The 24,462-nt window shown below is 34.9% G+C and overlaps 1 protein-coding gene and 1 non-coding gene across 2 annotated transcripts in view; both read left to right on the top strand.

Annotated features, from left to right (window-relative positions):
- The window catches only part of LRP1B (LDL receptor related protein 1B), a 1,812,620-nt gene that overhangs the window by 950,277 nt on the left and 837,881 nt on the right, over window positions 1-24,462 (top strand). The window lies entirely within an intron of this gene.
- Window positions 17,073-17,211, top strand: LOC140599146 (U4 spliceosomal RNA). The gene has a single exon (XR_012001891.1). It is a non-coding gene; the product is annotated as a U4 spliceosomal RNA (small nuclear RNA).

Below are 24,462 nucleotides of genomic sequence, written 5' to 3'. Positions count from 1 at the left end.
TGTGATACATTGAGAGGCAGAGACTATGAAGAAAACTAAGATTACCTAGTATATGCATCAAAAAATGTAAACTTAGCCACATTCACATTTCTTCTATAAGTGTAATTCACCCCCCTCCCCCATTCTTGTGCTGTCAAATCTTGGATCAGTAGTCTTCTTTCTTATAGTCAACTGATTTTGGATTAACGGAATCCTGGTTTTGGTCTCCTGTTATAGAGAGACAGGTGTCTATTCCTGGCAGAATAATCAAATTAAATCATGAACCCAGTACCCACCAGAGTGTGTGTTTTCTCCAGCATCAGGTCAAGAACATCTTACACAGTCCTTTATGGAGGCTATCATTCTTTTGATATTAATCCAGAAGTCCCACATCTGATTTAAAACACATAGCAGGGACTTTTACACAAGTAAAAGAGAAAGGAGGGACCCCTTGACGATAAATTATATGGCTTTGTTTAAATCATTATAATAAACAGTAGAATTAAGCACAAAGAATCCCCTATTGGAATATGATATGTAACTATCTCAAAAAGATTTGGTAAATGATTATTCAGATGTTAGGAACATATTATGAAGTATCAGGGCATTAAGAGATCTCTAGTACCTACCAGCCTATCCAGAAAAGTACATGTCACAGTCCTAATTGGAGAATTACAAAAGAAGCATATGCAGTTTCTTTGGCAAGAATATATAAGTAAAGACAATTCTTGGTGACTCTATTTCATTTTTTCACTTTATGGATGCTACTGTCTTTAGAAGCTGTTTTATAATCAAATATTACTTCCTAATTCATATTCATAAAAGATCTTTAAGTGAATTGAGGATGTGAAAGTTAATTTAAGTTGCCATTATAAAGTAGCACAATCACTGCTGATAATAAAAGGAGTTAGAGGTGAGATTTAAAAATTTACTTATCTAGTTTACGGGAATGAGTCCAAAAATTTTGTAGAATTACCTAAAGTTCAAATAAATAAATCCTTTTAAAAGACCTAATTTATGTCAAATCTATTTGGTCGAACCTATGTTTGCATTCTTAGTACTTTAAATATTTATGGAAATGATGTTAATATGTTTGATACATAAAATCAAATTAGAAAAATAAAAAATAATACATTCTCCATAAAAAATGAACAAATCTTATGTAGATGAATTATACTTGCATAATATTTCAATATGCCATAACATTAGGAGAAAACAGATGGCATTTTAAAAAATATAACCCAGCCCAATTTATCTAAGTATTAACCTTAAGTAAATTTATTACACAAAGTTAGATCTTATGATTTTTCTATAGTAATTCACTAAATAACAAAATATTTCAGAAATATTAATTAATGCATTTCTACAACTATTTCTTGCTTTTGTAATGTCCATTTGCCATTTAGAAGCTAGCAATTGGATGTTGCCAGCATGACTAACCTAAAAGTTTCTGTGAGAGATTGATCGTTCCTCTCTCCCACCCTGAAGGGACAACCTAATTAAGTGCTAAACATATAATTTCTTTATTTTGAGGAAAATCTTGAATTCTCGATTAGTTGTATGTGTTTCTTAATCTCAATAAGCCAGTCAAATTAGGAACTGCTTCAAAGTTTTTCAGTGCCATTATTAGTCTGCTTGGGCTGTCATAAGAAAATGGCAAAGATTGGTGGTTTAAACAACATAAATGTATTTTCTCACAGTTCTGGAAACTGTAAGTCCAAGATCAAAGTGTTGGCAACTTTACTTTCTCTGAGGCCTCTTCTTGGCCTGTAGACTACTGGCTTCTTACCATATCCTCAATTGCCTTCTCTCTGTGCAGGTTTAACTCTGGTATCTCTTCCTTTTCTCATGAGGATGTACTGGAGTAGAGGTCACTTTTAGGATATCATTCAACCTAATTAAAGGTCCTGTCACCAAATACAATCACATTGAGTATTAAAGCTTCATTGTAAGAATTTTAAGAGAATGATTCAGTAGGTAATAGCACCCAACTTATATGATTTAACTTTGTTAGAACTCTGTTAGTAGGGTTCTTTTATTATCCCATTTTTAAAAAAAAATAATGTGATATAATTAACAAGTGATAAGCAACACGTGTGAAAGATATAAGTAATGATATATGTATATATCAGTGGAATCATTACTGTGATGATAAACATATCCCTCCCACCAAATGTTTATTTGTGCACTATGTACTCCCTTTCTTCCCCACCCTTCCAAGCCATAAATTATCTGCTGTCACCATAGCGAAACCTGTATTATATTACCATTTTATACAAATGGAATTATACAGTATATACACTTTCTATCTGGCTTCTTTTACTCGGCATAATTATTTTGAGATACATTTATGATGTTGCATTTATCAACAGGTAATCCCTTTTTATCACTGAGTATTCATGTTACAGTTATACCAAAATTTGATTCTTGTACTTGTTGATATACATTTGGATCCAGATATTACAGGTAAAGATGCTATAGGTGTTTGTGTACAGATTTTTGTTTTGACACAAATTTCCTCTTCTCTTGGATAAATACCTATGAATAGAAGGGCTGGATTATATGGTCGACATTTATTTACCTTTTAAAGGAATAGCACAAAACAAAAATTTACTTTTTCATTTAATGTGCCATTTTACATTTCTAGCAATTAGTATAAGAGAATTCAAGGTTTTCTGCATTTTTGTCAAACTTGTCTGGTCAAGTTTAATTTTAGCCATCTAATATATACATGATTATAACACATTGTCATTTTATTTTGAATCTGCCTGCATTTAACTAATGATATTGAACATTTTTTTCTTGTGCTTATTTGCCCTTCTTATTTCTTCTTTGGTGAAGTCTGTGTTGAAGACCTTTTGACCTTTTTTGTGTAGGATTGTTTTCTCATTTGTGAGTTTTGAGAGTCCTTTACATATTGTGCAACAGTCGGAAAACCTTTATCAGATATATGTTTTGTAAAGATTTTATTCCTTTGTGGCTTATCTCTTAACTCTCTAATGCCTTTTGAGAAGCAGAGGTTTAATATTTGGTAAAATCTAATTTAACTTTTTTTTTATGGACTGTAATTTTGGTGTCAAATCTAAGAGATCTTTGTCTGATCCAAGATAACAAAGATTTGTTCTTGTGGTTTCTTTTAGGAGTTTTATAGTTTTAGGTTTACATTTCAGTCTATGATCCTTCTTGAGCTACTGTATATGATATAAGCTATAGATTCAAAATTATTTCTTTGTATATAGATATCCATTTTATCCAGTACCCATTTGTTAACAAAGCTGCCTTCTTTTTTCATTGTATTGCCTTTATGCCTCTCTCAAAAATCCCTTTTTTATAGGTGTGAGTTTATTTCTAGAGTTGTGTATCCTGTTCTACTGATCTATTTCCCAGTCTTTACACCATATCATACTGTTTTGATTACTATAGTTTTATACTAGTTCTTTAAATCACATACTACTAGCCCTTCATTTTTTAAAGTTGTTTTGACTATATTAGGTCTTTTAAATTTTCATGTGAATTTTTAATCAATTTCCCAATTTCTGCAGGAAGTGTTCTGCAATGCTTAATTGTGTTGAAATGATCAATTTGGTGAGAATTAACATCTTGACAATATTATGTCTTCCAAGACATAAACAAGGCATATCTTTGATTCATTTATTTATTCTTTAATATCTCTTCAAAATGCCCGTTATCATGTACACATTTTTTCAAATAGTTCACACAGTCATTACATATTTTATGCAATTTTCAATACCGCTATCTTAAACTTTAATTTTCAACTGTTAACTGCTAATATACAGATATATAAATGTTATTTGTATATTGATATTGTATCCTTCAACCTTGCTAAACTCGCTAATTCTAGTTTCTTTTTGGTAGGTTCCATTGGATTTTCTATGTAAGCAACCATATAATTTGCAAATCATTTTTTTCCTCTCTAATCTGGTAATTTTTTATTTCTTTTTCTTGCCTAAGGGCATTGACCGGAGTTTTAAGTACTTTGTTGGATAGAAGTGATGAGAGCAAATAACTGTATTCTCTTGCTCCTGCAATTAATGGGGAAATATTCAGTTTTTTCACCATTAAGTATGTTATCTATAAGGTTTTTCATAGATGCCCTTTATCAGATTGGAGAATTCCCCTTCTATTCCTAGTTTGCTGATAGTTTTTATTAATAATGGATATCAGATTTTATCAAATGATTTGTCTAATATAAAGCATTATACTGTTTGATATTCAAATATTAAACCAACCCTGTGTTATAGGAATAAATACCACCACTTAGTCATGATGTATTACCTTTTTAATATATCATTGGATTTTATTTGTTAAATTTTGGTTACAATTTTTTTATCTTTGTATATGAGGGATTTGTAGTTGCCCCTTTTTGTAAGGTCTTTGGTTTCTTTATTTTTTTAAGATTCTATTTATTTATTCATGAGAGACAGAGATAAGGAGAGAGGCAGAGACACAGGCAGAGGGAGAAGCAGGCTCCATGAAGGGAGCCCAACATGGGACTCCATTCCAGGTCTTCAGGATCACACCCTGGGCTGAAGGCGGTGCTAAATCGCTGAGCCAACAGGGCTGCCTAGGTCTTTGGTTTCAAGTCAAGGTAACACTGACTTCATAGGATAAGCTAGAAATACTTAATCTACTTTATTTTTGTTTCTTTATTTTTTCAATGGTATATTTTCTTCATTAATTATTTAGTAGAATTTACCAATGTAGCAACTTGAGCCTGGAGTTTTCATTATAGAAATATTATTTTAAATTACTATTATAATTTTTTGTGCATATAGGGCTATTAAGTTACCTATGTTTTCTTGAGTGAGCTTTGGTAATTTGTGCTTTTAAAGGAATATGTATTTTGTTCTCCTAAGTTGTTGAACTCATTGGCATAATTCTTCATAATATTCCCTTGTCCTTTTATTATCTGTAAATGTGTAGTGATGATGTTTCTCCTATTCCTAACATTTGGAATTTGTATCTTCTCTTTGATCATTTTGGCTAGAGTTTTATTAATTTTATTATTTTTTTGAAAAATCAGTTTTTTGTTTTATTATTTTTCTCTATTTTTCTGTATTCTGTTTCATTGCTTTTTATGTCTATGTCTATTTCCCTTCTTCTGCTGATTTTGTATTTAATTTAGATTTTTTTAAGATTTTATTTTTTAAGATTTATTTATTCATGAGAGACACAGAGAGAGAGGCAGAGATATAGGCAGAGGGAGAATCAGGCTCCCTGTAGGGAGACTGATGCAGGAACTTGATCCCAGGATTCTGGAATCATGCCCTGAGCCAAAGGCATACACTCAACCACTGAGCTACCCAGGTGCCCTAATTTGGATTTATTTTGTATGTTTTAAAGGTAAAAGCTGAGGTTGTTTGTTTAGACCTTCCTTCCTATTATAATTCTTTAGTGCTAAAGTTTTTCACTAAACTTAGTGGTGTCTCATTCCAGTTTACATTGTAACTTCTAAATTTTTTGTATGTGTTCAAATGTTTTTAAATCACTTCTTGGCCTCTGGATGATTTCAAGTCTGTTATTAAGTCTCGAAATATTAGAGAACTTTTCTTTAAAAAAATATTTTATTTATGTATTCATGAGAGACACAGAGAGAGAGAGAGAGAGAGAGCCAGAGACGCAGGCAGAGGGAGAAGTAGGCTCCATGCAGGGAGCCTGATGTGAGACTTGATCCCCGGACTCCAAGATCATGCCCTGGGCCAAAGGCAGGTGCTAAACCACTGAACCACTCAGGGATCCCCTTAGAGAACTTTTCTAGAGATTTTATTTCTGTTATGGATTTCTAACTTAATTTCATTGCGGACAGAGAAGATTACTTGATTGTTGTTTTTTTTTTTTTTTTTTAGATTTTATTTATTTATTTTTGAGAGACACAGAGAGGCAGAGACATAGGCAGAGGGAGAAGCAGGCCCCATGCACAGATCCTGGGTCCTGGGATCTGGGATAATGCCCTGGGCCAAAGGCGGACCCTCAACCACTGAGCTACCAAGGCGACCCTACTTGATTGCTTTTAAATGTATGTTTTATGGGGGTGCCTGGGTGAATCAGTTGGTTAAGTGTCAAGGGCATCTGGTTAGCTCAGTGGTTGAGCATATGCCTTTGGCTCAGGTCATGATCCCAGAGTCCAGGGATCCAGCCCCGCATTAGGCTCTCTGCTCAACAGGAAGTCTGCATCTCCCTCTGCTCCTCACCTCACTCGTGCTCTCACTCTCTCTCTCCCTCTCTAAAATAAATGAATAAAAATTTTAATGTATTTTTATATCACATATATGGTCTATCTTAGTAAATCTTCATATGTCAAGCGTCTATCTTCATTTGCAAAGTACAGGTTTTTGGTTTGATGTTCCTTTAGAATCAGCTGAGTCAAATTAGTTGACTGTGTTATTCAAGTTAACTATATCCTTGCTGATTTTCTGTCTCCTTGATCTAACAATTATTGAGAAAAATACCTTAAGACACTTGACTAAAATTGTGAATTTATCTCTTTCATCATCCAGCTTTATCAGTTTTTGCTTGACACACATTAAAGCTCTGCTATTAGGTACATAAAGCATTACAATATTCTCTTGATGAGCTAATATTTTTGTATTATTTCTTGGTATTAGCAATAACCCCTTGGTCAGTTTAGTAGTTAAGTATTCATGCTGTACCTCTTTAATTTTTTAAAAGATTTTTATTTATTTATCCATAGACACACAGAGAGAGGCAGAGACACAGGGAGAGGGAGAAGCAGGCTCCATGCAGGGAGCCCAATGTGGGATTTGATCCTGGGTCTCCAGGATCACACCCCAGGCTGCAGGTGGCGCCAAACCGCTGCGCCACCAGGGCTGCCCATGTACCTCTTTAATTCATTACAGGTGTATCCTGAGATTATATTATACTACTCTATAGGTAGTCCACATAATAGTGGACTTCTCACTCAGATTTATATTATTTGTCATGCATTTTACTTTTACATATGTTATAAACCCCTAATATATTGTTACATTTATGCACCAGTTTGCATTCCCACCAACAGTGTAAGAGGCTTCCTCTTTCTCTGCATCCTCACCAACAAACTGTTGTTTCCTATGTTGTTAATTTTAGCAATTCTGACAGGTGTGCAGTGTTATCTCGTTCTCATTTATATTTCATTTATATTTCCCTGATGATGAGTGATCTTGAGCATTTTTTTATGAATCAGTAAGCCATCTGTATGTCTTCTTTGGAAAAATATCTGTTCAAGTCTTCTGCCCATTTCCTAACTGGATTATTTGTTTTTTTTCAGTGTTGAGTATAAGTTCTTTATAGATTTTAGATACTCTTTATCAGATGTGTCATTTGCAAGTAACTTCTATTCCAAAGGTTGCCTTTTAATTTTATTATTTCCTTTGCTATACAGAAGCTTTTAATCTTGATGATGTCCCAATAGTTCATTTTTGCTTTTCTTTCTCCTTGTCTCCAGAGAAATATCTAATAAGAAGTTGCTATGGCCAAGATCAGGGGTTGTTGCTTATGTTCTCCTCCAGGATTTTGATGGTTCCCTAGTCTTACACGTCAGTCTTTCATCTGTTTTGAATTTATTTTTGTGTATGGCATAAGAAGGTGGTCCATTCATTGTTCTGCATGTTGTTGTCCAATTTTCCCAACACCATTTGTTGAAGAGATTTTTTTCTAATAGATATTCTTTCCTGATTTGTCAACCATCAGTTGACCACAGACTTGTAGATCCATTTCTGGGCTTTCTAGTCTGTTCTAGTGAGCTATCTATCTGTTTTTGTGCCATTACCATACTGTCCTGATGACTACTGCTTTGTAATATACCCTGATGTCCAGAACTCTGATGTCTCCAGCTTTCTTTTTCTTTTTCAAAATTGCTTCAACTATTCAAGGTCTTTGTGGTTCCATACAAAATTTAGGATTGTTTGTTCCAGCTCTGTGAAAAATACTGTTGGTATTTTGATAGGGATTGCATTAAATCTGTAGATTACTTTGGGTAGTATAGACATTTTTAAAAAGATTTTATTTATTTATTCATGAGAGACACACAGAGAGAGGTAGAGAATAGGCAGAGGGAAGGTCAGGCTTCCTGTGGCAAGGGTCTCTGTTGCAAGACTCAATCCCAGGACCCCGCAATCACACTCTGAGCCAGAGGCAGCCACTCAACCACTGAGCCACCCAAGTGTCCTGGTAGTATTGACATTTTTTTTTTTTTTTAGTATTGACATTTTAACAATATATTTGCTCTTCCAACCCATTAGCATGGAATGCTTTTCCATTTTTTTGTGTTATCTTCAATTTCTTTCATAAGTTTCTATAGTTTTCAGAGTACAGATCTTTACCTCTTTGGTTAGGTTTATACTAAGTATCTTATGGATTTTAGTGTAATTGTAAATGGGACAGATCCCTTGATTTCTCTATCTGCTGCTTCATTACTGGTGTGTAGAAATGCAACAGATTTCTGTATATTGGTTTTGTATCCTGCAGCTTTACTGAATTTGTGTATCAGTTCTATCATTTTTTTTTCATGGGGTCTTTTGGGTTTTCTATATAGAATATCATGTGTCTGTGAAGATTGAAGGTTTGACTTCTTCCCTGCCAATTTGAATGTCTTTTCTTTTTGTTGTCTGATTGCTGAGGCTAGGAATTGCAGTACTATATTCAATAACAATGGTGAGAGTGGACATCCTTTCTTGTTTTTGACTATAGAGGAAAAGCTCTCAGTTTTCCCCATTGAGGGTTTTATTAGCTGTGGATCTTTCATATGGCCTTCATGATGTTGAGATATGTTACTCTAATCCTACTTTACTGATGGTTTTTATTAAGAATGGATGCTATACCCTGTCATATGCCTTTTATACATCTATTGAGAGGATGATATGATTCTTATCCTTTTATTAATTAATGTGGTATATCACTTTGATTGATTTGCAATAATTGAATCACCTTGCAACCCAGGAATAAATCTCATGTGATCACGGTGAATAATTCTTTTAATGTACTGTTGGATTTAATTTGCTAGTGTTTTGTTGAGAATATCTGCATCCGTGTTCATGAGGAATATTGGCCTGCAATTCTCTTTTTTAGTGGGGTCTTTGTCTGCTTTTAGAATCAAGGTAACGCTGGTTTCATAGAGTCAGTTTGTATGTTTTCCTTCCACTTCTATTTTTTTGAACAGTTTGAGAAAAATGAATGTTCTTTAAATGTTTGATAAAATTCTACTGGAAAGGCACTGGCTCTAGATTTCTGTTTGTTGGGAGATTTTTGATTACTGTCTCAGTTTCTTTGCTAGTTATTTATCTGTTCAAGTTTTCTATTTCTTCCTGTTTCAGTTTGGTGGTTTATGTATTTCTAAGAATTTATCTATTTCTTGCCAATTGCCCAATTTTTTGGCATATAATTTTTCATAATATTATCTTATAATTGTCTGTATTTCTGTGGCATTGGTTGTAATCTCTCCTCTCTCATTTGTGATTTTGTTTATTTGGATCCTTCCTCTTCTTTTTGATAAGTCTGGCTAGGTAGGGTTTTATCAATTTTATTAATTCTTTTAAAGAACCAGCTCCTGGTTTCATTGATCTGTTCTAATGATTTTGTTGTTGTTTCTTTGTTTCTAGCTCATCTATTTCTCCTCTAATCTTTATTATTTTTCATCTTCTGCTGGCTTTAGGATTCATTTGTTGTTCTTTTTCTAGCTCCTTTAGGTGTAAGATTATATTGCTTGAGATTTTTCTTGCTTCTTGAGGTAGGCCTGTTTTGCTATATATTTTCCTCTTAAGGACACTTTTGTTGTATCCCAAGGGTTTTGGACCATGATGTTTTCATTTTCATTTGTTTCCATGTATTATTTTTTATTTCTTCTTTAGTTTCCTGGTTGATCCATTTTTTTCTTTAGTAGGCTGTTCTTTAACTTCCAGTATTTGTGGTCTTTCCAAATTTTTTCTTGTGATTGACTTCAAGCTATATTGCATTGTGGCCCAAAAATATGTATGATATGATCTCAATCTTTTTGTACTTGTTGAGGCCTGATTTGTCCCCTAGTATGGGATCCATTCTGGAGAATTCTCCATGTGCACTCAAAAAGAATGTGTATTCTGCTACTGTAGGATGATTCTGAGTATATCTGTTAAGTCCATCTGATCCAACGTGTCATTCAAAGCCATTTGTTTCCTTGTTGATTTTCTGCTTAGATTATCTGTCCATTGGAATAAGTGGATATTAAAATCCCCTGCCATCATTGTATTAGTATCAATGAGTTTGTTTATGTTTTTATTAATTGCTTTATATATTTGGGTGCTCCCAAGTTGAGGGCATAAATATTTACAATAGTTAGATCTTTCTGTTCGATAGACCCCTTTATTATGATATAGTACCCTTCTTCATCTCTTGTTAGAGTCTTTAGTTTACAGTCTATTTAGTGTGATGTAAATATTGCTGCTCTGGCTTTCTTTTAGCATGTGATAGCTGATAAATTGTTCTGCATCCCCTCATTTTCAATTTGTGGCTGTCTTTAGGTCTAAAATGAGTCTTTTGTAGACAGCATAGATGAGTCTTCTTTTATCCATTCTGACACCTTACGTCTTTTGATTGGAGCATTTAGTCCATTTACATTCAGAGTAATTATTGATAGATATTAATTTAATGCTATTTTATTACTTATTTTATCATTCTTTCTGGAGATTTTCTCTGTTCCTTCTAGACTTTATCACTTTTGTTTTTTCTTTCCAATTCAAAGAGTCCCCTTTAATATTTCTTGCTGGGCTGGTTTAGTTTTCATGAACTCCTTTAGTTTTTGTTTGGGAGACTCTTTATCTCTTCTTCTATTCTGAATGACATCCTTACTGGATAGAGTATTCTATGACACAAATGTTGTTATGCTTTATGGAGTTGCTGAGTTCCCTAAGTCTACATTCCTGATCCAGTATTTTTATTTTCCTCTTCTTTTCAGCTTCATTATTTTCCATATTTTTTTCTTCAATATCACTTACTTATTCCTCTACTTCTTTCATCCTTGTAGTCATTACCTCTAGTCGATTTCAGATCTGTTATATCGTTTGTTTTTTAATTTCAGCCTAAATAGTTTTTAAGTCTTTTATTTCTGTTTTAAGGGTCTCCCTGATGTCACCTATGCTCTTCTCAAGCCTAGCTAGTGTCTTTATAATTGTTGCTTTAAATTTAATTTAAATTTAATTTAATTCTTGGTCAGGCATATTACTTAAACCTGTTTCAAATAGATCCCTGGCCATGACCCTTTTTTATTCCTTCTTTAGGGATGAATTTCTCCATTTTGGCATTTTGTCTAGGTCTCTGTCTTCTTCCTGTGTTAGAAAAGCCTATTATGTTTCCTATTCTTGAGAATAACAGCTTTATAATGAAGAGACCATATACGGTTGGGAGCCTCATGCTCCAGGAAGTATCTCTGGGGTATGCTATGTGCACTCTGCTGCTGTTTTGGCTGTTCTTTCCCAGCCAGTCTTCTGCAGAGTTTCTCTTTGCCTGCAGTGGGGAGAGCTTGGATGTTGGCCAGAGTGTGGTGAGGTTTAACTAGGTGTGCTCTTGTTTTGTTAAAAGAGACCTGATGCTACTCCACTAGAGATGAAGCTTTGCAGAACTCTATGGCCGGTAAACATGGTATGTGAGGGGGGGGCAAGAGGGACAGGTTGTGATTGTCTTCTGGGGAAGGGGCCCCACTGTTCTGGTTCAGGGCATACTTGTCCTAAAAAAGCAGAATTTGCAGAGCACAGAGAGGTGGGGCTTGGTATAAGCTGTTTAGGCCACTAGTGTTGGTGCTGTGCTGCTTACTAAAGTTAGTTTATGCTGAGTAGTGGGGGAAAGAAATGGCACCAGCCTCATCCCTTGTCCTGGAGAGGGGAGTTTGCACTCTCTGCAGTTGGGAAAGCCCTCCCAGAAGAGCCAACAATCTCCCCTCATGTGTCCCAGGCTTCCCTCATATTGTTGCTTTCCCACTGTGTATCTGGCCATCTGCCCACCTGCTAGTGCAGTGCACCTGTGTTCTTTCCCAGGCAGGCTGGCTGAGTTTTAGAACTCCAAACTTTAGGAAGTTGCAAGAGGGGAACTTAAGCTGGTCCTCTCAGGGAGTGTCTTGTCACACTGGGACTGATTCAAATTTGTCCCAAAAGGGCAGTGACACCAAAGAGCAAGTGGATGGATTTTGGAATAAAGCACAGTGAAGTGCTCAAATCCAGGTGAGCTGCCTTGAGCAGGCGTCTCTACACCTCTACACCTCTACACCGTTGTTGAGGTGCACCTGCCAGTTCTTTTGTCCCAGAGAGGCAATTGCACCTTTCCCAGATGCATTCTAAGAAGGGAGAAGCATCCAGGGGTTCCTCAGATCATGCCATACACTACTAGTCTATCTGCCCTCCTTTTCCACAGGAACACTGCTGCATCTGCCAGGCTCCACACCTGCCACACCATGGATCTCTAAAATGCTAGTCTTTGAGACCCGCTGTAAAAATTCATGAAAACCAGCCCCTCTCCTTTTCCCAAGGTCTTTGGGGAAATATTTTTCTTGTGTGAGATCCCTTGTGCACTGCTGTCTTTTCCTGGCCTCTCTCCATGACAAGGACTCCCTCCCTTCCACAGCACTGCCAATCTACTTCCCTCCCAAATCATGTCTTTGCATTTCCTACCTTCCATATGTTGCTTCTCTTCCTCTTGTTGTGCTTTTGTTCTGTCAGTCCTCAGATCAATTTCTTGGGTATTCAGAATGATTCATTTATTTAGCTGTGTTTAAGGGGTGAAGAAAGCCTAGGGTCCTCTTGCTACTCTGCCATCTTAGTCCTTCCTCTGCCTTTTATATTTTCTTTCATGTTATTACATGTTATGTTGGAGGTTAAGTTGTTTTTCTTTCAATAGGTGGAATTATAGTTTTCTTCAAATCTGTAAAATACTTTAGGCCATTATGCATTTATTTATTGTCCCCTCGCCACCATAAGGGACACCAATTATCCATAAACTGAGCCAAGTGAAATTATCCCTTAGCTCACATATGCCTTTGTCTCCTTCTCTGTGTTCTTTTTCCTGCATATTTTATTTTAATAAGTTCTATTATTAGGCTTTTAAATTCATTAATATTTTTTTCTGCCATATCACATCTTCCGTTAAGACCAACTAAAATATTTTCCATCTGACGTATTATAGTATTTATTTTTCTAGACGTTTCATTTGGGGCACCTTAGTGGCACAGTCAGTTGAACATCTGACTCAGTCTGGGCTCAGGTCTGAGCTGAGTTGTGATATCAAGTCCTGCAATGGGTTCTGTGCTCAGCACAAAGTCTCCTTGGGTTTCTCTATCCCTATGCCGCCCCCCATATTCTCTCTCTCTCTCTCAAATAAATAAATAAATAAATAAATTTGATTTTTCTGTCTCGATTTACCTCCTCTCCTAATTCTTTTTTCCCCCCCTCTCCTAATTTTTCTGTCTCGACTTACCTCCTCTCCGAATTCTTTTTTTCCCCCTCTCCTAATTCTAATATCTGTGTTAGTTTAGGGTCACATTTGATTCATTATTCTCTTCATTATGAATTGTGTTTTCCTGCCTAATAATTTTGATGGCATGTCAGACATTGTGAATTTTACTTTCTTTAATGTTGGCTGAATATTTTTTGTGGTCACATAAGGTTTTTTGATCTTTGTTCTGAGATGCAGTTGATTACTTGAAAACAGCTGGATCCTTTTGATTCTTACACTTATGATTGTTCATTGAATCTGGAGAAATGTTCATTTGGGGGCTAATTATTCCCAACTATTAAGGCAAGAAATTCTGAAGTACTCTATTCCAGTGCTACAGATTATGAGTTTTCAGTCTGACTGGTGAGCAAACAGGTATTATTTGCTCTATAAGTACATGCAGTGCTCCCTCTACTTTTTTTTGGATGATTCTTTCCCAAGTTTTGGTTAATTTCCTCACATATGTGTGTCCCATGCTGAGGACTTGACAAGAAACCTCTGAAGATCTTTGAAGTTCTATGTGCACTGGTTTTTTTGTTTGTTTGTTTGTTTGTTTGTTTTGTTTTTTGTTTTTTTTTTACTCTACCTTGTTCTTTCTAGATACAGTCTGTCTCTTTATGGTGTCTGCTGGGCTCTCCCTCAGTTTTTCTTTCCTAAACTGTGGCCTAGAAACACTTTAAAGGCAGTAGTTAGGGCAAAAATAGAGCTGTTGTCATTTGCTAATCATTTCTGAGTGATCACTGTCTTTTATTACCTGATGTTCATTGTTTTAAAAATGCTGTTTTGTGCCTTTTGGCTTATTTATTTATTTACTTACTTACTTATTTATTGTTTCAAGCAAATGGGTAAATCCAGTTCTTGTTAGTTCAACTTGGCTAGAAGTGAAAATATTATTCGAATTTTGAAAGACCTTATAATTTAGTTTGTAACTTTCACCTCTAGCTATAAGCAAAAGTATACAACCTAATTTTCTTAGAAAAAAATTTCAAACTTGGATATTAGGAGGATTTAATCAAATTTTTCAACAAGCTAAGAAACTTTCAAGTGGTCTTTCTTTATATATGTATTTATAAAGTATATATTTTTAAATCTAGGCCCCCAGAGAGAAGTCTTAGTCCAAATACGGAATTTTCAACTTAAGGATTTACAGGATGAGGAGTCTCTAAGTGGACTTCTATTTCATACTTTGTATTTTCTACTTCTGTAGCATTGGTCTATGACTTTGTTGTGGGTAAAGCAAGGGGGTTGACATCAACATTTAATACTGATCTCAAAACTTCTTACATTTAACTTAGCTCTTTTATGTTTCTTCTGAAAATATGGAGAGAAAATATGCACTTAAACTCCTAAGCTGGGATCCCTGGGTGGCGCAGCGGTTTGGCGCCTGCCTTTGGCCCGGGGCGCGATCCTGGAGACCCAGGATCGAATCCCACGTCGGGCTCCCGGTGCATGGAGCCTGCGTCTCCCTCTGCCTGTGTCTCTGCCTCTCTCTCTCTCTCTGTGACTATCATAAATAAATAAAAAAATTAAAAATAAATAAATAAATAAACTCCTAAGCTTTTACTGGTAGTAATTATAAAGGAACTTGTAAAGGAAATTGCAAAAAGTAGAGTTGATCATTCCAACTCATAATCAGGTTAACTTATTCTACTATTAACCAAGGCTATCAAATTCTTTCTAGAAACTTATTTCAATCTTTGAAAATATGGTAGTAACAATTTAAATCTTTTCTATGATTCTTTACATTATATAATAGATCTGTCTATAGAAATTGAATATCACAGTAGTGTTCCGCTTCTCAACCTTGTAACTATCCACAGTTTAATCCAGATGATTCTTTGATTTAGGCGATCTTGTAGATCATAGAATGTTTTTTTTTTTTTTTTCATAGAATGTTTAACAGCAGAATCACTAGGCTCTACACCCTAGGTTCTAGTAGAATATCTTTCCCCTCAGGTTGTGACAAGCAAAAGTCTTTCTATATATTGTCAAATGTCTTGAGGGAAGAGAGAGGAAACATAATATTGCCTCTGATGGAGAAGCATTGCTATAATGCAACACACCTAGTAGAATGCAAACATCAATAATCCCTGAAACTATTCTTAAAAATGTAGGCACAAACATAACAGGGCTACAATTACACATAGATCATAAAGTATAACGTGCTAGTTACTTTACTATCACAAAGAGGGCAGGATGCCTGGGTGGCTTAGTGGTTGAGTGTCTGCCTTCAGCCAGGGCTTAATCCTGGAGTCCTGAGATGGGGTCCCACATTGGGCTCCCTGCAAGGAGCCTGCTTCTCCCTCTGCCTATGTCTCTGCATTCTCTCTATGTCTCTCATGAATAAATGAATAAAATCTTTTTTTAAAAAAAAGTGGGCTAGAGAAAGTAGAAATGCAATATATCAAAACTTAGATGTAACAAAATCTGTTCTAAGAGGGAAATTCATAGTAATACATTCCCACATTAAAAAATCTCAAACCACCTAACTTTACACTTTAAGGAACTAGAAAAAGAACAAACTAAGCCTAAAGTTAGGAGATAGTAAATAACAAAGATCATGTGCAAATCAATCAGTGTGAAAACAAAATGAAGGATAAAAAACTTATGATCATTTCAGTAGATGCAGAAAAAGGATTTGACAAAACTCAATATCCATTTATGATTTAAAAAGGAAATTGAGAAAATGGATAAAGAGGGAACATACCTCAACATAATAAAAGCCATTTATGACAAACCCACAGCTAATATCATACTCAGTGATGGAAGCTGCAAGTCTTTCCTCTAAGATCAGGAACAAGACAAGTTTACCTACTTCTGCCACTTTTGTTTAACATAGTAGTGAAATTCCTAACCAGAACAATTAGGTAAGAAACAACTTTAAAAAGCACCTTAAGAGCATCCCAGGTGGCTCAGTGGTTTAGCGCCACCTTCAGGCCAGGGCGTGATCCTGGAGACCTGGGATCAAATCCCAAGTCAGGCTCCCTGCATGGAGCCTGCTTCTCCTTCTGCCTGTGTCTCGGCTTCTCTCTCTTTCTCTCTCTGTCTCTCATGAACAAATAAATAAAATCTTAAAAAAAAAGGCATCTTAAGCAGAAAGAAGTACCACTGTCTCCATTTGCAAATAGTGTAATAATTATATAGACAATGTTAAAAAGGCTTCATTAAAAAAATGTTAAGGGATCCCTGGGTGGCGCAGTGGTTTAGCGCCTGCCTTTGGCCCAGGGCGCGATCCTGGAGACCCGGGATCGAGTCCCACGTCGGGCTCCCGGTGCATGGAGCCTGCTTCTCCCGCTGCCTGTGTCTCTGCCTCTCTCTCTCTCTCACTGTGTGCCTATCATAAATAAATAAAATAAAATAAAAAGTTTAAAAAAAATAAAAATAAAAAAATGTTAAAACTAGCAAACAAGTTCAGGAAAGTTGCAGGATACAAAGTCAATACATGAAAATTAGTTGCATTTCTATACTTCAGTAACAAACAATCAGAAATAGAAATTAAGAAAACAATCCTATTTATAATTGCATCAAAAATAATTGAATATCTAGGAATAACTATAACCAAGGAAGAGAAAGATCTGTACTCTGAACACATCTGAGCACTATAAGATACTGATGAAATAAGCTTTGTGCAGTGGCAGTATCATAGCCAATGAGGTTTATCCGAGGCACAATTATTGCTAATCGAAAGATACTGATGAAATAAAGAAGACATAAAGAAGTGGATAGATTTTATAAGCTCATGTATTGGAAGAATTAATTTTATTAAAATGTCAATACAATTCAAGGCAATCTAAAAATTCAATGCAACCCTTATCAAAGTTCCAGTGGCATCTTTCATGGAAACAGTAAAAATATACATTCCTAAAATTTGTATGGAACCACAGAAGATTCCAAATAGCCAAAATAATCTTGAGTAAAATCAGAGCTAGAAGCATGACACTTCTTGATTTCAAACTATATTACAAAACTATAGCAATCAAACCATACTGTATTGGTGTAAGAACAGACACATAGAACAATGGACAGAATAGAGAGCCCAGAAATATATATCCATGCATATATAGTCAATAAAATTACAATGAAGGAGCCACAAATATATAATGAGGAAAGGATAGTCTCTTCAAAAATGGTGCTGAGAAAACTGGACAGCCACAAGCAAATAAATGAAACTGGACCACTGTCTTACACCATACACAAAAATCAAGTCAAAATGGACTAAAGACTTGAATGTAAGCCCTGAAACCATAGAAATCCTGGAATAATACTCATGAGGTAAGCTCCTAGACATAGGTCTTGGCAATGATTTTTTTATTTGATACCAAAGCAAAGGCTACAAATAAATAAGCAAAAATAAATAAGTGGTACTACTATATCAAACTAAAGAGGCTTCTGTACAGCAAAGAACATCATCAACAAAACAAAAAAAAAAATCAATCTATAGAAGAGAAGAAAATATTTGCAAATCATTTATCTGATAAGAAGTTAATACTCATCTAATCCAATTCAATAACTAAAAACACAATCTAATTTTTATAAAATGGGCAAAAGATTTGAATAGAGATTTTTCCATAGAAGACACACAGATGGTCAACAAGTACATGAATAAGTGCTCAACATTACTAATCATCAGGGAAGTGCAAATCAAAACCACAATGAGATATAACCTAATACCAGTTAAAATGACTAATTTAAAAGATCAATGATAACAGGTGTTGGCAATAATGTGGAGAAAAGGGAATCCTTATGCTCTGTGTACAGGAATGTCAGCGGTTTAGTCACTATTTAAAACAGTATGAAAGTTCCTCAAAAAAATTAAAAACAGAACTAGTATATGATTCAGAAATATATCTGGAGACATATCAGAAAGGAATGACATTACTATCTCAAAGAAATATTGGCGCACCCACGTTCATTATAGTATTATTTGCAGTAGTCAAGACATAGAAACAACCTAAGTGTCCATCAACAAATGAATGGATAAAAAAATAAATATCACACACCGACACACACAGATATTATTCAGCCTTTAAAAGAAGGAAATCCTAGCATTTGCAACAACAGAGGTAGATCTTGAGGGTGTTATGTTAAATAAAATTAGTCTTACAGAGCAAGACAAATACTGTATGATTTCATTTATATGTAGACTCTAAAAATCTGAACTCCTAGAAACAAAGAACAGATTAGTGATTATTGAAAAAGAGAGGATGTGGATTAGAGGAAATGGGTAAATGTGGTCAAAAGATACAAACTCCTAATTATATGATAAATAAGTTTGGAAGATGTGATATACAGCATGGTGACCATAGTTAACAATATTGGATTGTATGTTTGAAAGTTGGTATGTGAGTAAATCTTGGAAGTTTTCATCACAAGAAAGAAAAATGATTAACTATGTAAGGTGATAGACATTAACTGAACTTATTGTTGTAACCATGTTGCAATATGTATTGTATACCTTTTACTAATACATTGTCATATGTCAATTATATCTCCAGAAAACTGGAAAAAATAAAATGGGCTAGGGATGTTTCTAACTTACAGACACAAAGAAAAACTGGTAGTCTCAGACAATTTACCCAAGGGTCAAAAGCATAAAAACCTCTATAAGACAAATAAAGAAAAAATATAATAACTGGTGGTTAAACAAAATGTCAGTTTTCTAGAGTATGACTTGGGCCACTTTCTCAGACATGTGGTAGAGACCAGCCTACCTAAGCATAATACTGTAGTCCTTGTATCTCAAGTTTGAATCACTGGTGATTTCCTATAACCCTGAAGGCCTACAATACAGAATAAATGTAAGCACAGTAGTGGAAAAGATAAGATGGCCACTAAAACAGAAATAATCCAATAGATTGTGAACCAGAAATAATCACAAAATAGATTAAGAGAAATCAAGAGATCTAATATCAAATGCTGAAACTCATCCTGAGATCCCAGGGCTGTATACAAACAGCCTTTGTTTGTGGATTTGTGAGGTGAACTTTTCCATTTTTGATCAATAGGTAAATATAATAAAATGCAATGAAAGAGAGTAATACCTCTTGAGATGGTAGGATTTTGAAATGTAAGTTTTTTGGAAATAGTAGTATTTAGGAAATAGAAAAAAAGAGAAGGGGATTAAATAGGAGTTGATGTTGTATGAGAGATTCAAATGTACTTTATGGGCTTAATTAAATTTATCGTCTACGGCCATACCACCCTGAACGCGCCCGATCTCGTCTAATTACATTTATGTAGCCATCATACACCTAAAACACATTCCCCAAACTTAAGAAGTCCAGGAGAGTGGATTTTATGGACAGAAATGGAGACCTGTTTTACACTAAACTAAGTTTTAATTTGTACTATTACATCAGTAGACTATCAGTTGAGAAATATATCCATATACTATTTCATAATGCTCTTTGAAACACCTTGAAGATACTTTTCTATTTTGCATTTTATTTTCTTTATTTTTCTTTTTTAATTTTCCCCTGAGAATCCTGTTAATATCGTATTGTCAATAATTGTAATTGTTTAGTCAAAACATGACCCTTCAAATGCCTGGTAAGATTTTCAATATAATTCAACCTTGTATCTGGACATATTTTTATTATTGTAGTTAGCATAGAATGGGCAAACTTTTCCAGGGTCCATAAATGTTAAGAAAACAGAAACAAGAAGAAACAGGTGCTAGTGAGTATGTGGAGAAAGGGGATGGGGGGGGGCTCTCTTGCATTGTCAGTGGGAATGCAAATTGGTGCAGCTGTTGTGGAAAAAAGGTATGGAAGTTCCTCAAAAAGTTAAAAATAGAACTACACAATGACCCGGCAATTACACCACTAGATATTTACTCAAAGAATACAAAAATACTAATTCAATGGGATACAAGTATCCCAATATTTGTAGCAGTATTATCTACAATAGCCAAACTATGGAAACAGCTCAAGTGTCCCTCGACCGATGAATGGATGAAGAGGTGATACACACACACACACACACACACACATTTACACACACACAATAAAAAAAAGATTGAAATGTTTCCACTTAAATGACATGGATAGAGCTGGAGAGTATAATGTTAAGCTAAATAAGTTAGAGAAAAACAAAGATGATTTCACTCATGTGGATTTAAAAAAAACACAAAGAAAATAGATACAAAGATAGATAAAACCACATGTGTATTAAGATAAAGTGCACTGAAAAAAAAAGATAAAGTACACTGGCTATAATTACTGCTAACCATTCAAAGATACAAATGTAAAATTACCAGATTTTAGCAGTGAAATTAATTCCCTTGAATTAACATTTAATGTTAACCAAGAAAAAGAATTATATTACTAGTTAACTCTAGTTGATAAATAAAAGGAAAGTTTGAAAAATCCACAGCCACTGGGGGGAAAAAGGAATGCATTCTTCTAACTAAAAACAAAAACACAACTTTTTATCATCTTTTTTCTTAGAATGAATGCAGCCCAGTAGTTAAAATTTGGATAAACTTTTAATGGCGGGATCCCTGGGTGGCGCAGCGGTTTGGCGCCTGCCTTTGGCCCAGGGCGCGATCCTGGAGACCCAGGATCGAATCCCACATCAGGCTCCCGGTGCATGGAGCCTGCTTCTCCCTCCGCCTATGTCTCTGCCTCTCTCTCTCTCTCTCTCTCTGTGACTATCATAAATAAATAAAAATTAAAAAAAATAAAAAAGATTTAACTTTTAATGGCATTTATAAAATTTTATATGTGCTTTTTAACCTTAACATTTCACATAGCCAAAATATATCTGCATTACTCACTGAATGTCTATTGTCTTTTCTTCTGAAAATAGCTATCAAATTTTCTTTTTAGTGAAAATATACCTCCACAGAATATAGATCTGGGTGGAGATGGCCTTATTCTCATTTTCTCCAGAATTTACTTGGGTAATTTCAACCTAATTGAATCAGAATATTCCAATATCCTAGCTACAATGGTTTAGGCAAAGGTATGATTCAATTTAGGTCAATGATTATAAAGGCTCATTTGGAAAAAATAGTGTTAGCTAATGGTTTTATGTGCCAAGAATTCTTTCAAGAGGTTTGACTAGATTAACTAATCATTCCCAAAATCCTTGGTGGTAGAAACAGGTCTTTTTATAGATGAAAAAGTTACAGCACTTTGTGGGGCGCCTGGCTGGCTCATTTGGAAAGGCAAGCAACCATTGGTCTCGGGGTGGTGAGTTTGAACCCATGTTGGACTTAGAGATTATGAAAATAAATAAACTTTTTTAAAAAGTTAAGGCACTTTAAATATTTATGAAGCTAATCTCATAACCGTTCAGAGTGAGGCCTGCTAGACAAATCTGACTCACTAACGTGATAATACCTTTAAACTACATGATGCTGGAACCATTAGGGGAAGATAGTTCTCTTTTCTTTGGATGTGGAAGTTAGGGTAAAAGCCTGGAGCTGCCAGGAGCCAAGATGTAAAATCCGGAAATGAAGTCAATACAGAGGAAAACAGAAGAGTAAAGCAGAGACAGAGAGTGGATCCTTGGTTCTTCCCCATGATACAGTATGAGCTTGTAAATATTTAGTTATACAAGAACCTAGATCTAACTCTGGAATTTCAGTTAGTGAGACAATACATATTCCATTATTTTATTTCACATCATCCCATTTCACTGTTTTAAATTGGGATTCTGCACTTGAAACCAGAGTTTTGATGAATATACCAAATAAAAATTCCCCTCAATTCTAAAAAGCCCTTGTTTCAGAATTGGATGATTTCTGGCCAGCCACTCTTTTGCACTAGAGTTAAATGTAAATTTCTCGTTTCCTTGTATTCATTGTTTCTTATAGCAGCAACAAATATTCCCCTGTGAATATCAAAGCCATCTTTTCAATTGTGTGGAACACAAGTGACATTATTATTTTTTTTAAATATCTGGAAGCTAGGGGTTCTACTTAGTTTCAATGGTGGACTTTTCATCTTCTGCCCTCCTGACCAGCTGCAAGCCTAAACACTTTATGAGACACGAGAAAAATTTATTTTCTCTACATAAAATACTACTAATCAGTAAAGAACATGAGAACAATCTTAATAAACGTAGTCTTTTTATCAGAAGATTTTATTTTATTTTATTGTCTTAAAGATTGTATTTATTTGAGAGGGAGAGCAGAAAGAGACAGAACACATGAGAGGTGCAGAGGGGCAAGAGGAGAGGGAGAAGCAGACTCCCCGCTTAGGAGGGTGCCTGATGTTGGGCTTGATCCCAGGACCCCAGGATCATGACCTGAACCAAAGGCAGCTGCTTAATGACTGAGACTCCAAGGTACCCCAATCAGAAGATTTTAAAATACCAAATAAACTTGAGAACACCATTAAAATCACTTATCCCAAAAGAAGGATTAGTTTCAATGACCTGGGCATTTGTTTTCAGTTATCAGATTCAAAATGATGTTCCAGAATGTTAATGCTATCTATGTTGAGCCACAATTTATCAGGACTTATTGGTAGCACTCACCAGAGTGCTCCATTCTTTGTTTGTATAGATTAATATGCAAATAGTACTTGTATATAAGCATTATATCTGTGTGTGTATATGTTCGTGCGTTGTGTGTGTGTGTGTGTGTGTGTATACACACTGGTGTTTTTTTGAGAGTTAATTCTAGGTACTACATCCCATAAATTTATAAAAATCCATTTAATACAAAACTGTTAGACATGAAGCCATATTATAACAATATCTATCTAGTAAAATATCCCTTTGGATATCTTCCAGGTAGAGTACTTAAAAGCCTAGGTTCAGAACTTGAAACTTGGGTTCAAATCCCAACCTCATTCCCTATTAGTTGTTGCTGAATCAAGTATTTTTATGTGTGCCATATATTTTTAAAACTTGAAGGACCAAGACATTTAGCTTTTCCTTTTTCTTTTTTTTTAACCTCAATAAATCTTTCAATATTAAGGCAGGCATTTCCTGGAAGCCCTTACATCTTGCCTGCAAGACGCACAACTTTGAATCTTATCGAGGGATCAGAAATTCTGGTAAGCTGGTAGGTTCTTCTAAGTCCAGGAAGTGCCATGTTCTCTGGCCAGTATTCCAGGAATGATGACACATATGCAGCAGTTCTGAGAACCTACAGAGATGTGGGCACTTTTCTCCCCTCTATAACTAACATTTAACCTAATTTCCTAATGCTAAGTCTATTAGGCTGATGTGCCTTAGACCTTTTGCTTGAGTCTTTAAAACTGAATTTGACAAAGTATTTAAAATTGTAACAGTAGAGAGGATGTTCTACGACAGAGAAATTGACAGGGTTATCCAATAAGTCTCATTTCACATGGTTTTAAAACTGGCCTAATTTAATATTCATAGTAGATTATTTTTTAAAAACAATGAAAAAGTGCTAATTTTGTTAGCATCATTATTTAGACATTTTGTAGTATCTCATAATTCAATATTCTTTGCTTTCAGCTGGAAGGAAAAAAGTATCCATCGAATTGAATTGCAGATATAAGTGCAGTTTGCATTTTATTTTAATTCAGAAGTTTATATGAACTTTTCCATAATCGTGCCACGCATATCTTCTTTAATTTGTCTTTGATAGAAGTTCTGCTACTCTGAAATACCAAAGCAAGTTTATGGTTTAACCTATATATCTTCCCTTTACCTAATTAGCAGTTTCAGAGCATTAAGAAATTATGTAGATGACTCTTTGGTGGATATCTGCAAACAAGTACATTTTTCTTAACTAATTTGCCATCAGATCAAGTATGTTTTTGCTCATCATTTTATATCCAGTCTCCCGCTATATGTATTATGTGACACATGGTAAAAACTTATTAAATTGCTTTGAATAAATGAAAGCCATTAGATATTAAAATGGAAAGGGAAATAAAATCAAAAGTCCTTGCCTTTAAATAAATGAAGCTCTCTTGTAAAGCTTTTTTAAAAAATATATTTTATTTATTTATTTGAGAGAGAGAGCACACAAGTGGGAGGGGAGGGGCTAAGGGAGAAGGAGAAGCAGACTCCCCTCTGAGC

This window comes from Vulpes vulpes, chromosome 5 (assembly GCF_048418805.1).
Source record: "Vulpes vulpes isolate BD-2025 chromosome 5, VulVul3, whole genome shotgun sequence".
Classification (NCBI taxonomy): domain Eukaryota; kingdom Metazoa; phylum Chordata; class Mammalia; order Carnivora; family Canidae; genus Vulpes; species Vulpes vulpes.
This window is presented reverse-complemented; position numbering and strand designations above follow the sequence as displayed.